General features: G+C 34.0%; 2 protein-coding genes across 5 annotated transcripts in view; one reads left to right on the top strand and one right to left on the bottom strand.

The window, feature by feature from the left end:
- The window catches only part of LOC143251207 (uncharacterized), a 456,539-nt gene that overhangs the window by 402,572 nt on the left and 39,978 nt on the right, over positions 1–13,989 (top strand). Inside the window, exon 4 of one of the 2 annotated variants that reach the window (XM_076502637.1) lies at positions 923–1,102. The exons of the other annotated variant lie outside the window; for it this stretch is intronic. The gene's annotated coding sequence lies outside the window, so the exon portion shown is untranslated. Of the gene's footprint in view, positions 1–922; positions 1,103–13,989 lie in introns of those variants that run through there. 2 annotated transcript variants of the gene reach the window in all.
- The window catches only part of LOC143251206 (uncharacterized), a 51,137-nt gene that overhangs the window by 10,860 nt on the left and 26,288 nt on the right, over positions 1–13,989 (bottom strand). The window contains exon 1 of one of the 3 annotated variants that reach the window (XM_076502629.1): positions 2,237–2,508. The exons of the other annotated variants lie outside the window; for them this stretch is intronic. The gene's annotated coding sequence lies outside the window, so the exon portion shown is untranslated. Of the gene's footprint in view, positions 1–2,236; positions 2,509–13,989 lie in introns of those variants that run through there. 3 annotated transcript variants of the gene reach the window in all.

Raw genomic sequence — 13,989 nt, 5'->3', positions numbered from 1 at the left:
CCCACCGCCAACTCTTGGGCTATTCTTTTGTCAACGAATAGTGGGGTTGACCGTCACATTATAACGCCTCCACGGCTGAAAGGGTGATCATGTTTTGTGTGATGGAGATTCGAACCCGCGACCCTCGGACTACGAGTCAAGTAGCTTAACCACCGGGCCAAGACAGGCCTTAAGCAGTAAGAACATCATTACTGAATACAGATAATGTTTTGACAACTAATTTTTAGATGTGTAAACCGAATGTTTCAGATAATGGCGACAAAAGAAGCAGTGAGTTTACAAACAATTCTAAGCCAAGAACGTTTGGTACGACAGTCACTTTCCAAGTGTGACATCCATTTGTTATTTGTGTTTTATCAGTCACAGCTTCTCTGTAAGCCTTTTGTTTATCAATATCAAATATTCATTAATGGGGAAATGATACTTATATTGTGTCCGGTGACTTTCCTCTGAATGAAAAGGCTAGTATTATTGCAAATAAATGGGGGTTGGACAAATCTCGTGTTATAATACATTCTGAAATCTGTGTGGGAAGTGAAAGAAGAAAACTGATTAGTTAAAAATTTATATCGATTAGTCAAAAAGAGAGACGCTTAACTGATATGTCAGGTGTAGTTATCGATAAGCACAAAGCTACACAATAGGTTATCTTTGCACTTCTTACCACGAGGATCGAAACCCGATTTTTACCGTTGAGGCAATGGGGAAGACAGTAAGATGTAAGAAACAAATGAAATCATTTTGTCTCTCAAATTATTTACAATGAAAGTATGTTGAGTTCACAGCTGGTATAATATTTTTCTGTTTCTTAATATTGTAGATATGTTCTTGAGCTATATAGTTGTTATACGTTTAAATGAGCTGTAGTTCAAAACTAACAAATTAAATATTCATGTTATACTCTCTCCTTCATATATTCTAGCTCGTGAAAAGTTTTTCATGAAACATGTTTTTCTTGGCACTATGTAGTCGTCACACGACTATTTACTTGGATGACAGATAAAGATATGTCATCCATGGAACATGTGAATGATGTCATCATTCCTCTTGGACAGTGTTCTCTTTACCGTCCCCAGGAAAAGAACAAGAAATACAGTTTATAATCACCAGTGGCTGTTTCAGCTTGTAATATAATGGCTAGAAATATACTCTTTTCTTTTGCTTTTTTCTAGTTATTGAAATGTAAGTTTATCAACTTATCAATGAAGAAAGCGATTGTTGCAAACTAATAGCTTGTTTGATATTTTTTTTAGTTTCACTTTGATTACGTTAGTCAAACAAATCAATCGTTTGAATTTCCTAATTAAATAAAAGTACCAAGAAAAATGTCGTAATAACAAAATGAAAACTAATGATATTATAACGCTCTTTGACGAACATAAACCAATATATTTTTTATTGTGGTTTTTGTCGGATATACTCGCAAAGCCATCTAAGATGATAGGCTAGAAGATATCTCTTTACACTTGTACTCACCATCAACTACTTGACTATTATTGAACATTGAACAGTTGGATTTGACTATCACTCTTACAATACACCAAAACTCCAAAGTGCGGAGCGCGAACCATGAACCCTCAAATTTGCAATATGACACGCTAAACACTAGGCCACGCACAATACTTTGGTTCTTTTAGCATAATATAAAACACCACAGGCCAAAGTGAATATTTCGAAGTTTTTAGACTTAAAGCAAATATTTAGTACAATTCGTAAAATAAGAAATTGAAAAAAAGAATATGGAATGATTAACCCTATTCCAAATACGTTAGAGAGTTTAAACAAATATATCATGAGTAGTTTTCAAACGCCAAAAAGACACTATTGCGCTAAAAATAAATTGAAGAGTTTCTGTACACTATAAGGGAAGAACAAGTTAAAAAATCAAACCGCTTCGTCTGAAGATTGAGTGAACAAAAATTTTTTTTGACTGAATTATCCGACTTTTTTCTCCATGACAGAAGCAATATCTTGGTAAGTTAAAAATAAAATATAAATATAAAATTTAAGTTAAATTATTTCTAGTCATCTACTGAAACTATTGTATTAAATATAATTTGTGAAGTTAAAATAACAAATGGTTAGTTTCTAACTCTAAGCTTTATAATTCCATCTAATTTCACTGAACTAAAATTCTACTCTGACGCCTATGTTCGTATTCTAAACTCAGTTTGAAATACCAGCTCACTTGTCTCTAAAATGAATGTTTACTATTATCGTAGGAAAAGAGACCTACCAATATTAACTTCACAAGTCGCTCGGTTGAATGGGAAGTGCGTAATGTGTCTAGTAAGTAACCACACCAGTCAGCTAGTCCTGGAGAAGTGTGAAGAGGAGAGACCTTTATACACCCCAGCAGGAAACCCCCGGCTTCCCCAATTAGATGATGACTTCCCAGCAGTCTTTGCTCATCTTCGATAAACCACGCGCGTTCACGAAGACTACGCTCTAGGTCGTTTTCCTATAAGACCTCCATACCTGTCGGTTCACTAGCCCACATTCAGAGCCATGTAAATCCGTGACCTGAAGTCAGGATTATTCTCAGGACTCCGATTGGTTAACTGATTGGGTTAGGTGGCGCTAACTATGACGAGGCTCATTTGTTTACGATGTGTGACAGCAGAAACCATATCTACAAGAGTAGAGTAATGAAGTCTCCACTTTTATAACAAAACAAAAGTTTGCTCTTAACTAAAGTTATTGTGTAAACACATCCGGTAAGCGGTAAGCGAGTGTGGACGCGCAAACAAAGAAGCTTCAACGTTACATTGGATAATGTAATTGCTTCTACTAATATACTGGCAGGAAAAGGGGGGACACTAATGTCTCCCTTCCCAGAGAAACAATGCATTTAACACACTGTCCCACTGACCCTTGCTGCTTATGCTTCCTGAAGTCTCTTACAACTCTCGTATCATGGTAAGGCGGAGATGTGAGCCCTGGGTCTCATACCTTCTGTATGTGTCTCTACTGATGACATTATGCCCTCACTTTCTATCCATTGAGCTTCAATCGCAGCTTTCTAATGAAGTTAAAGACGTGTGATTACTGAAGATGGAAGGGTTGGCATGGAAACCGGTTGTATAGTTTTACTAGGTGGTGTATACGTCCTTTCTTCTGATGTATGTCTCCCTACAGTAAACCGTTATTAACTTCCATCATCTGGTACGTAAGTTGAATGACACCAGAGAGGTCGAAAACCCAGAGGAGACAAATACGGCATTTTTCTAGGTTTTTTCCATGGCAAAAAAGAAACGTTACTGCTAATGTAATATATATTGAATACAGATTATACATTCTCATGCTTAGTGGTGCACTAAATAACTGATTAGCGGATTACTTCTGTTCGCCACCAAGTTTGCGATTTAGATCTGAACACTAAACACGACTGTCGTCTTCCTCGAGACACGCGCCAGTGCAAATCATCATTACTTGTTGAAACGCACTGTAAAACCTAGCAGAAAGAGTTCAATGAACTACAAAACGATTCAGGGTTAGACATAGGGCAAGAACAAGAGTGTGTAACAAATTAATCAATGTTAGGTACAGAGTGTGTAACAAACTATTCAGGATTAGGTACAGGTAACACCTAAGTGTGTAACAAATGATTCTGGATTAGGTACAGGTAACACTTGAGTGTGTAACAAACTATTCAGGATTAGGTACAGGTAACACCTAAGTGTGTAATAAATGATTCTGGATTAGGTACAGGTAACACCTAAGTGTGTAACAAATGATTCTGGATTAGGTACAGGTAACACTTGAGTGTGTAACAAATGATTCTGGATTACTTATAGGGTAACCCGTATAGTGTGTAACAAATGATTCTGGATTAGGTACAGGTAACACCTAAGTGTGTAACAAATAATTCAGAAATAGGTACAGGTAACACCTAAGTGTGTAACATATGATTTAGGTTTAGGTGCAGGGAAGACAAAGAGTGTGTAACAAATGATTCAGTATTAACAAAATAACAATACGTAAACATGTCTATATTCTCAAAGCCAAGACGTACACCTATTAGCAAATTTGTAGTTTTTTTTAAGTTTGTAACGTCTATGAATACACATTTTTAAATTAAGAAGTTTTGGTTTGGTTTGAATTTTGCGCAACGTTTCACAAGGACTGTATGCGCTATCCGTCCCTAATTTTGCAGTGTACGACTAAAGGGAAGGCAGCTAGTCATCACCGCCAACTGTTGGGCTACTCTTTTACCACGGCTCAAAGGGCGAGCATGTTTGGTGTGACAGGGATTCGAACCCGCGACTCTTGGTTTACAAGTCAAGTGCCTGAACCACCTGGCCATGCCTGGCCAAGAAGTTTTGAAAAAGTGGAACACTGTATCACCTAACAATAATAAAATACGAGATATGTGAGCCTTCTTACATTCTCCAGCTAGTTAGCAGTGAGTTCACGGAATTGCAACGATAAAATACAAGGTTCGATCCCCAACAGAGAACAGGGCGTAAATAAACCGTCATACAGCTTTTGCTATATGGCTTATGGAGGTTTATAACGCTACAACTCCGGGTTTGATCTCTGTACTGGGTACAGCGCAAATTGGTCATTGTGCAATTTCAGACTAAGCTTTATAAAACAAGTTAGCGTTCTTACAGTATTCTTAAATTGATGTATCAGCAAATGTAACAAAACCTAACAAGTACAATAAAAATAAATCAGTGTAATAATTTACATGTTCTAACTTACGATGTTTTTGTACAAGTTATACAGTTTCCATATTGTTGTACCAGTTCTACAGTATCCATATTGTTGTACCAGTTCTACAGTGTCCATGTTGTTGTACTAGTTCTACAGTATCCATATTGTTATACCAGTTCTTCAGTATCCATATTGTTGTACCAGTTCTTCAGTATCCATATTGTTGTACCAGTTCTACGATACTAATTTTGTTGTACAGTGTGTACAATACCATTGTTGCTTTATGCACTCTGTTGTACTCTTCTTTCTGTACATGTCCTACTCTATTTATGTTGTTACACATGTTCTATTGTATACCACTTAACTGTTAGAATTCGACATCAACAGTATAGCCCGTACAGCAAAATAAATAGCTACTGCACACGATATTATATTATTTTATTGCAGTAAAATTCGTACGACATAGCAGATAAAAATTTGTGAAACAAACGTAAACAGTGTAACCTTTGAGAAGAATAGAAAAAGGAGGAACACATTTCAAAGATTCGTGTGTCCTTCAGTTTGGTAATAAAACAATATTTGATGAAATATTATGTAAACAAAAATAGCTTTAGAATTACAGATGCATATGTGAAGATCATTAAAAATAGCCTCAATAACAAAATAATACCAGAAAATATTAAAAACAAAGTATTTATATTCTATCAAACCAATATTGTGAGAAACTGAAAAACACGTTTTGGCACGAGAGTTTTTTTAACATAAGAAAGACAAGAAATATGAAACCTTTACAATGCCTTCCTTTGATTTTTCTTCATTTGAGGGATTGTGGTAATTCATTCGATTGTAAATCAACAATAGTGTTAGGATAATTAGGTAACCACATAAAACCAAAAATTGTTAAAACTGCTTAACCTAAAACCAGCCTAATTTCCATACCTTCCTACGTCACTTTAGGCTAAACACCTTTCTCACCATCTTTGTCTTTAATGATAATCGAACTTCCGGGGTCACGTTGGCGTTATTGGTCATATTTCTTGCCAGACGACAGCGTAACACAGAACATAAAGAAGGGGTGTGTTGAAACTAGTTTCTGTAACCAAGGCATCTGAAAGTTACTGTGGTTTTCACTAACTTTCTTGCCATATCAACTAATTTGCTTCTGTACAACTTCTACTTGACCCATGTTGTTGTACAGGTTCTCTTGTATAGATATTTTTTACGAGTTCTACTTGACCCATGTTGTTGTATATTTGACCTTGTTATTTAAAATGATTCACTATGTTCGTATTTTAAGTTTTATTGGTTATTCCCTGTTTCATGTATCCAAACATCGAAAGGTGTTACGACGTCGAGAATCTGACAAGAAATCCGAATTGTTAACTAACCATTACGTTTAGTACACAACTACGTTGTAATAGATGTACTTTCTTCTGTAGTAAAGGTCTTTCAGCTAAACTACAAACTCTCACTTCCACTTCGTCTTTCAGTCTTTGTGTTTACAACGTTAGAAACCGGTTTCGATACTCTTGGTGTGCAGATCACAGATAACCCATTGTGTAACCTTTTGCTTAACTACAGACAAACAAATTATTTCATGTTTTCCTCTAACTGAATATCGTTAAGTTAAAAACGTGTACCTCATTTCTACGTTCATTGTTTATATGTTTTTATGTGTGGGTGTGTGTTTTTTACGGTCTTTTTTTCCATTGTATGGAATTACGAAATGGGTAATAATCTTAAAAAGAAGATAAGGAATTAGTCAACTTAGGGTTAAAGTACAAAAACCACAACTACCGGGTCTATATTTTAATTAGATAACCAATATTATATTACTACGAAGTGACAAACACTCGCTAGAAAGGCATTCATTTTATTATGTGACGTCTGTAATGAGTTAAGTGACTTTACGAGTACAGCAAGAATCCCACATATCAGATGCTATTAACACGCTATCACTATTAGAAAGTGACTTCAATGTGTGGAATTATACACACAGCGCTCTCCATTATATATTTCAGTTAGGAATGCAACGAACGCTCTTACACGTATTTCAAGACGTTCGTAGGGCTGAGGTTTGGAATTTTCCATTTTTTAGATTTATAAATAAATAAAATAAGTTAATTCTGTCAATGGCTTTTAGCAGTTCATTTAACTTTTTATTGTCTTTCATAATTTATGCTAATTTTGGCTATAATGTTCGAAGATTAATTACGCCATAGGTTATTGTACTTCAAGTTCATTGTACCATGGGCTATAGTGCTTCAAGGTTTATTATACCATAGGCTATAGTACTTCAAGGTTTATTATACCACAGGCTATTGTACTTCAAGTTTGATAATACCATGGGCTATTGTACTTCAAGTTTGATAATACCATGGGCTATTGTACTTCAAGGTTGATAATACCATGGGCTATAGTGCTGCAAGGTTGATTATAACATGGGCTATAGTGCTCCAGTGTGGATATTATTTGTTGAGTATTTTTACGTATTCCAACCCATGGTAATAATAGTGCCCATGTTATAATCAACCCTTAGCAACCCATTGTACAAAAGAACGACTAATTCTAGTTAAATTTCCAACTCTCAACCTTGAAATTTAAATTCGAATATAAATATTATTGAAATTTCCATTATTTTATACAGAAATGTTAAATAAAATCTAAACAAGTGGAAAACAACAACACTATCTCGGTGTTTAAACGTTGAAAAAAATCGTCTAAACAAAAAGTAAGTGTTGAGATGCAGCACGACAAAAATGAACACGATTAAACATTCTGCCCAAAATAAGTGCTTTTGACACATTTTCGTAGTCGGTCCATTATAGGTTTCACATTAAAGATACATAAGCAATGTGACACATACAGTAGGCCTACAAACTTTATCGATTGTTAATAAATTTATTCTAAGAATAATTTAAAGTTCAAAATGATGTTCAGAGTTTGTTTCAGGCCGTAGCGAAACTATAATTTTATATTTATAGCAACACAATAATATTGTTTACCACATTATAATTATCAAGATAAAAAATTATAAGTATTTAATAACTTTGACCACAAGAATTTGTACAATAATAATTACAATTAATGATAATTAGCCTAATTATGAGTAACAAACAAACTACAAAATATTTCTATGGCCACTGTGACCTAGGTCATAAGTTGAGTACTAATGATATTTTTCACCGGAACTTCTATAACACCTGACATTTACTACAAAACAAGAAATTACCAGTTACACCATTAACAAAATAACCAGAACTTCTACAACACCTGACATATCTATTACTAAATTGCAAGTTCCCAGTTACACTACCAACATAATAATATTAATTTGTATAATACATGACATATCTATAACAAAACAGGAAATAACTAGTTACGTCATCAACATAATAATATCAACTAGTGTAACACCTGACATATCTACTACAAAACAGGAAGTTACCAATTACACTATCAACATAATAATATGAACTAATATAATACCTAACATATCTATTACGAAACAGGAAGTTACCAGTTACACCGTCAATACAATAATATGAACTTGCATAACGCATGGCATATCCACTACAAAACAGGAATTAACAGTCACACCATCAACATAATAATATGAACTTGTATGACACCCGACATATCTATTACAAAACAGGAAATTACTAGTTACACTATCAACATAATAATATTAACTAATAAAACACCTGACATATCCACTACAAAATAGGAAGTTAACAGTCACACCATCTTACATAGTAATATCAACTTGTATAACACCTGACATATCTACTACAAAACAGTAAATTAAAATTGATACCATCAACACAATAATATGAACTTATATAACACCTGACATATCCACTGCAAAACAGAAAATTAACAGTGCACCACCTTACATAACAATATGAACTAGTATAACACCTAACATATCCACTACAAAACAGGAAGTTAACAATCACACCATCAACATAATAATATCGAATGGTACAACACCTGACATGTCGATTACAAAAGAGTCAGTAAGTTACCAGTTACATCATCAATACAATAGTATGAACTTGTATAACAGCTGACATATCTACTACTAAACAGAAAGTTAACAGTGACACTATCAACATAATAATATGAACTAGTATAATACATGACATATCTATAGCAAAACAGGAAATAACAATCACACCATCAACATAATATTACAAACTAGTATAACACCTGACATATCTACTACACCACAGGCGTTTACCAGTTACACTATAGCATAACAGTATGAACTAATATAACACTTGAGATATCGATTACAAAACAGTAAGTTACCAGTTACACCATCAACACAATAGTATGAACTCGTATAACGCCTGACACATATTTACTGTAAAACATGAAGTTAACAATCACACTTTCAACATAATAATATGAACTTGGATAACAGTTTGGAAGTTCCACCATTATTATCGTAATGTGAAAGTCACCATAGAGTATTTTTACAGAGGCTGAATGCTAGATCTTTCAGAAAACATTATTTTAAAGGAACCTCACCACTTTAGATGGTCTCCTATACATAGATTTTACTATAATAACTTTGTCATTTTAGTCAGATAATTTCCTACGTTATTGTCCAATCTTCTAAGCAGCATCAACTCTTTCTATCTTCTATAGTGTACCGAGACTGATATATTGAAGTTGACACAGTTAGTAACCACAGAAGAGCTCTCTATGTTTGTAGGTTAAAGTCATATAAGGTTTCTTCTGAAGAAACGAACACAGCTTTATTAGGTAATGTGACGTATGCTTAAGATAAGGCTATGATTGTTTACTACATTTTTTACCAATTATGTGTCATGCCTTTTTGGAAAACGAAATTTATTACAAGAACTTAACAGTGAAGATCAAAGATAATATAACAATATGTTAAAACTTCGAGCCATTAACCTTGCGGCATTCCTCGTATATTAGCTGTACGCAGTGCTGATGAGACCTTTCTCCCAATGCCACCGTTCAATAGGTTAACTTGGATACGACAGATACAGTAGTAATCGAGATATTTGTAACATCAATTGCTTGAACAAGCTCTACTCAATAGTAATGTTTTTAAAGTATTTAAGGAGTTACGTGGCTTCTGCTGTATGTTCCATTAGAAATGTTTTCTTGTAACTCATGTAGTAAAGGAACTCGGTGATTTCGATAACTTTGAAATAAATTACACTTTCTCGAGTTGTGAGAGAAGTTGGATTGAAGTAAGTTTATAACAGATGTGTAATTCACAAGATTATAACGTATAGACAGGAAGATTGAGTTTCAAGTAGGCTGCTCGAGGGGTTATCCAGGCATAACCGTCATAATCTAAACTAATAGACTGGGAAGAAGATAGCTACATGCCTACTGTTGGATGATTCTTTTCTAGTTAAAATTGGGAGTTTATTGTCACTCTTATTTTATAACCATGGCCTCTAAATATGGAACGCATTTTTTTGGCAGAGGGTCATTAACTGCGAACCTCTGGATTAACGAACGGTCCATGTTCTGTCCATAGGATATAAAAATGTAAGGAAACCGTTAAAATGCATTTAGTGTATTGAAATGAAGTTCTGTGAAAAATCTTAATAAGTTATCAAAATATGGTGGTCGCGTAGTAATGCTCTGGTTACTTGATTAGCACTCTATAGTAAACACATGTATATGTAACACATAGTCTCTTCTGTTACGATTTCTTGAGAGAATATCGCTTAAAGAAAGCAAAAACATCGAAGACCGAGGACTGGGGTGAAATACTACACGATGGAATAGAACTGTTTTATACTTATTAAGGACGTCAAATGGTTTGATTGGTCACTCGAAACAACGAATAAATATATTTAAACTGGTTGAGTTTAAACAAAAACCTCTTGTGCAAAATATTTTGTTGTGTCATTCAATTATGGCACTTAAAGAGTTCAAAATATGTTTAAAAAACTATATATCTTTATAATAACAAAATCCTAATGCGTTTTAAGGAGCTAATTCTAACTACTCAACCACCAAATACATATTTAGGTTTTTCAAAAAACAGCTTATATCTATAATAAATCAATACATTTTGCCTATGACCTAAATTAGGCCGATTGTAAATGTCACCTACATTGAACATCCTGTTGTTATTGTTTTGTTTTATACAGAAGAAATACGCAGTAAAGAAAGATTTTCACTCACATAAGAGTCATGTGCGTAACGAATATTTTTTCAACTGCATAAAACTTACAGAAAAATATTTAGATTTAGAAAACTTAAGCCTACTGCAAACATATTATATAACAACTATTGTCTCACTTACTCAAGAGTCAGGGCAAGAGAAGAGCAGTTGTTTCGTCTTTTGAAGTCTTACGTGCATATGAACAATACAAACCAATAAAAGCATGGTAAAATTTGCCATCATTCAACAGTTTACAATATAAACCAATAAAAGCATAGCAATATTCACAGCAATCATAATCTAATGATTATCTGGCATTAAAACGTTTCTCGATTGTTAAACAATACCTAACATTATTTAAACAGTATAATGACCTTCTATCTGACTGTTACAATTTTTATGTGACCACTTTGATATTAATAATGTTGGGGTATGATTATGAGGACATGAAATTTCGTCGTTTTGAGGTTTATTTATGTTACATAAATTAATATATCTTGGACATCACAAATGTTTTAATATTAATTTAGATATTTTTATTACGGTTCTGAATAGCTTAAAGTTGGGTGCTTTCAGAGAATCAAAGTGAGAATGCTCTAAAATATATTATTTTATTTTTATATAAATATAATGCAAGGAGTTTAAGACTGAAGGACTTGAAATGTATAAATTGTGAAAGATGATATTCGATTATTCGCACAGGTCGAGAACATGAAAGATGTCTGATGATTGTTACAACGACCTCTTTTGACAACGTCCAGTTTATAACCCAAATTACACGAAACAAGGCCAGTGAAAAAATAGCCAACTCACGTGTTTTAGTGACATGTCTATTTCTGTAATATGCGTAAAGGAAGCAATGACCTAAAGAAAAACAACACTTCATTTTATTCTAAGGTTCATCATGTGTTTTTAAGAATGTTTAGATTTGTACCTGAACACCTATACTAGGATTTGCTAGACTATTAATTTAGCAAGTTTGAATGTATAAAAGATGTGCTCTACCAGTGCATTTGGCTCATATAGTTTAGCATCAGTGGTTTACTTCTATTAAAACAGTATGTAATAACTTTAACAAAAAAATACAAGGAAATAATTACAGATAGACAGAGAGTGAGGGAAGAATATATACACTCAAGCCACTCAGATAGGTAGATAGTTATAGAGACAAACAGACAGATAAATAGCAAAAGCCATGTTAACATGTTCTTAGGTATGACAGTTTGTAATTGAGATAAGAGCTACCGAGTCTTCCGGACAAAACAACAGGGCCCGGCATGGCCAGGTGGTTAAAGCACTCGACTCGTACTCTTAGGATCGCGGGTGCGAATCTCGGTCACCCCAAACATGCTCGTTCTTTCAGCCATGGGTGTGTTATAATGTGACGGTCAATCCCACTATTTGTTGGTAAAAGAATAGCCCAAGAGTTAGCAGTGGGTGATGATGACTAGCTGTGTTCCCTCTGGTCTTACACTGCTAAATTAGGGACGGCTAGCGCAGATAGCTCTCTTGTAGCTTTGCGCGAAATTCGTAACAAACAATAAACAACAAGGGTTTTACAATAGTTTAACAATTTGCCACATTCTGTAGCTTGGACTCTGATAATCCAAACTGTCACATATTTTCCTCAGCTGTGTTCTACTGGAATCTTGCTTCACATACCAAATTACAAACAATTCACACACAATAGCAAAATAAACCATTTCGATAAATATTCTTTTTCTTTTTGTTTCTTTGCCCTAAAAATTTAGAAAATTTATTTGGTAGAAAAGATACTCAGATTTCATGGAGTTTTTCATATTTGGTACACAGATCTTTATAATTTACAATTAGATAACAACTTTGGTCCAAATACAAGACACGTGTGCAAAGTTATTCAACAAAAAAACAACTCAATTGTGACCAAATTTTTACGCACAACTACACAAAAAAATCACATTATCTTTCGGTCTGAAATTTTTCGTACATCTTAATCTAAAATTGAAAGTGAAAAGTTTCAAGTTTTGTTTTTTGTCATTCAGTTTAAAGATCGCTGATTTCAGCACCAGAACTATAACGTATATACATAAATGTTGATTAGGCTAAGCAAACTAGATTAGCAATTTCTAGCTTAAGTTTTCAAAATAATCATATTGTGGGCAATTATTATTGATTATTTATTGTCAAGGTTGAAGCACAAAATTGCTAAATTTTATGAAATATCTCTAATTAAATAGCGTTTTGCGTCACATAATATCAGCTTAAGCAATTAGCATAAACAATGGTAAGGTAGGTGATGACAAGAAACTGTTAATCTAAATTCCATGGCGTTACTATAAAGAAAGCTATTAACACTATTTAGGAAAGGAAAAAATTACCATCACATATTTTAAATAAACTGGTTAGTTTTGTAAAGTATGACTGTGATACGTGTAATAGAGTGACGATACAAAAGATAATGTTGGTTACAATCGAGTGTCACTTTTTTATTTGGTGTGTTTTGTTTGTGAGTATTGACAAATAAATTATGGTATTTAATAAAAACCACCTTAGGTGTGAGAAAGAAAAGATTCATTTATTAATTAGCCAGGCCGTGTATTTTGTTTTACCCACCATTCAAACTGAAGAAAATACCCGGCCTAGTTAACTAATGAATGAATATTTACTTTACATTTCTTATCGAAGCTTTAAGTGTTGCTACCAGTTTGACAGCTTAATCATTTTTCACACACAAGATGTTTCTGATTAGATAGACGTAACAAAAATGGGTGAATGAGGAGACTCAAGTAAAAATTTACAAATTATACCGCATTTAACTAACACTTACGGAAAGGGTGTAAAAAACGTCTACGACCAAGTGTAATGTTGCTGGATTGAAGTTGTGTTACAGAATGGCATTTCTCTCATAATCACTTCTGTTCACACGAACCATCTAGGTAACCGTATCTTTATTCACTAACGTTTCGGTGACTGAACACTTCACCACCATAACGCAATGGTTATTTTATAGCTTCTTATTTCTACCTCTCACTGGACACCGCAGATGTGACTTTGCCAAAAAATATACACACTTTTTATTTCACGACTAGGCCCGGTATAGCCAGGTGGTTAAGACACTCGACTCCTAATATGAGAGTCGCGGGTTCGAATCCCCGTCACCCCAAATATGCTCGCCCTTTCAGCCG

Source organism: Tachypleus tridentatus, chromosome 5 (assembly GCF_004210375.1).
Source record: "Tachypleus tridentatus isolate NWPU-2018 chromosome 5, ASM421037v1, whole genome shotgun sequence".
Classification (NCBI taxonomy): Eukaryota; Metazoa; Arthropoda; class Merostomata; order Xiphosura; family Limulidae; genus Tachypleus; species Tachypleus tridentatus.
This window is presented reverse-complemented; position numbering and strand designations above follow the sequence as displayed.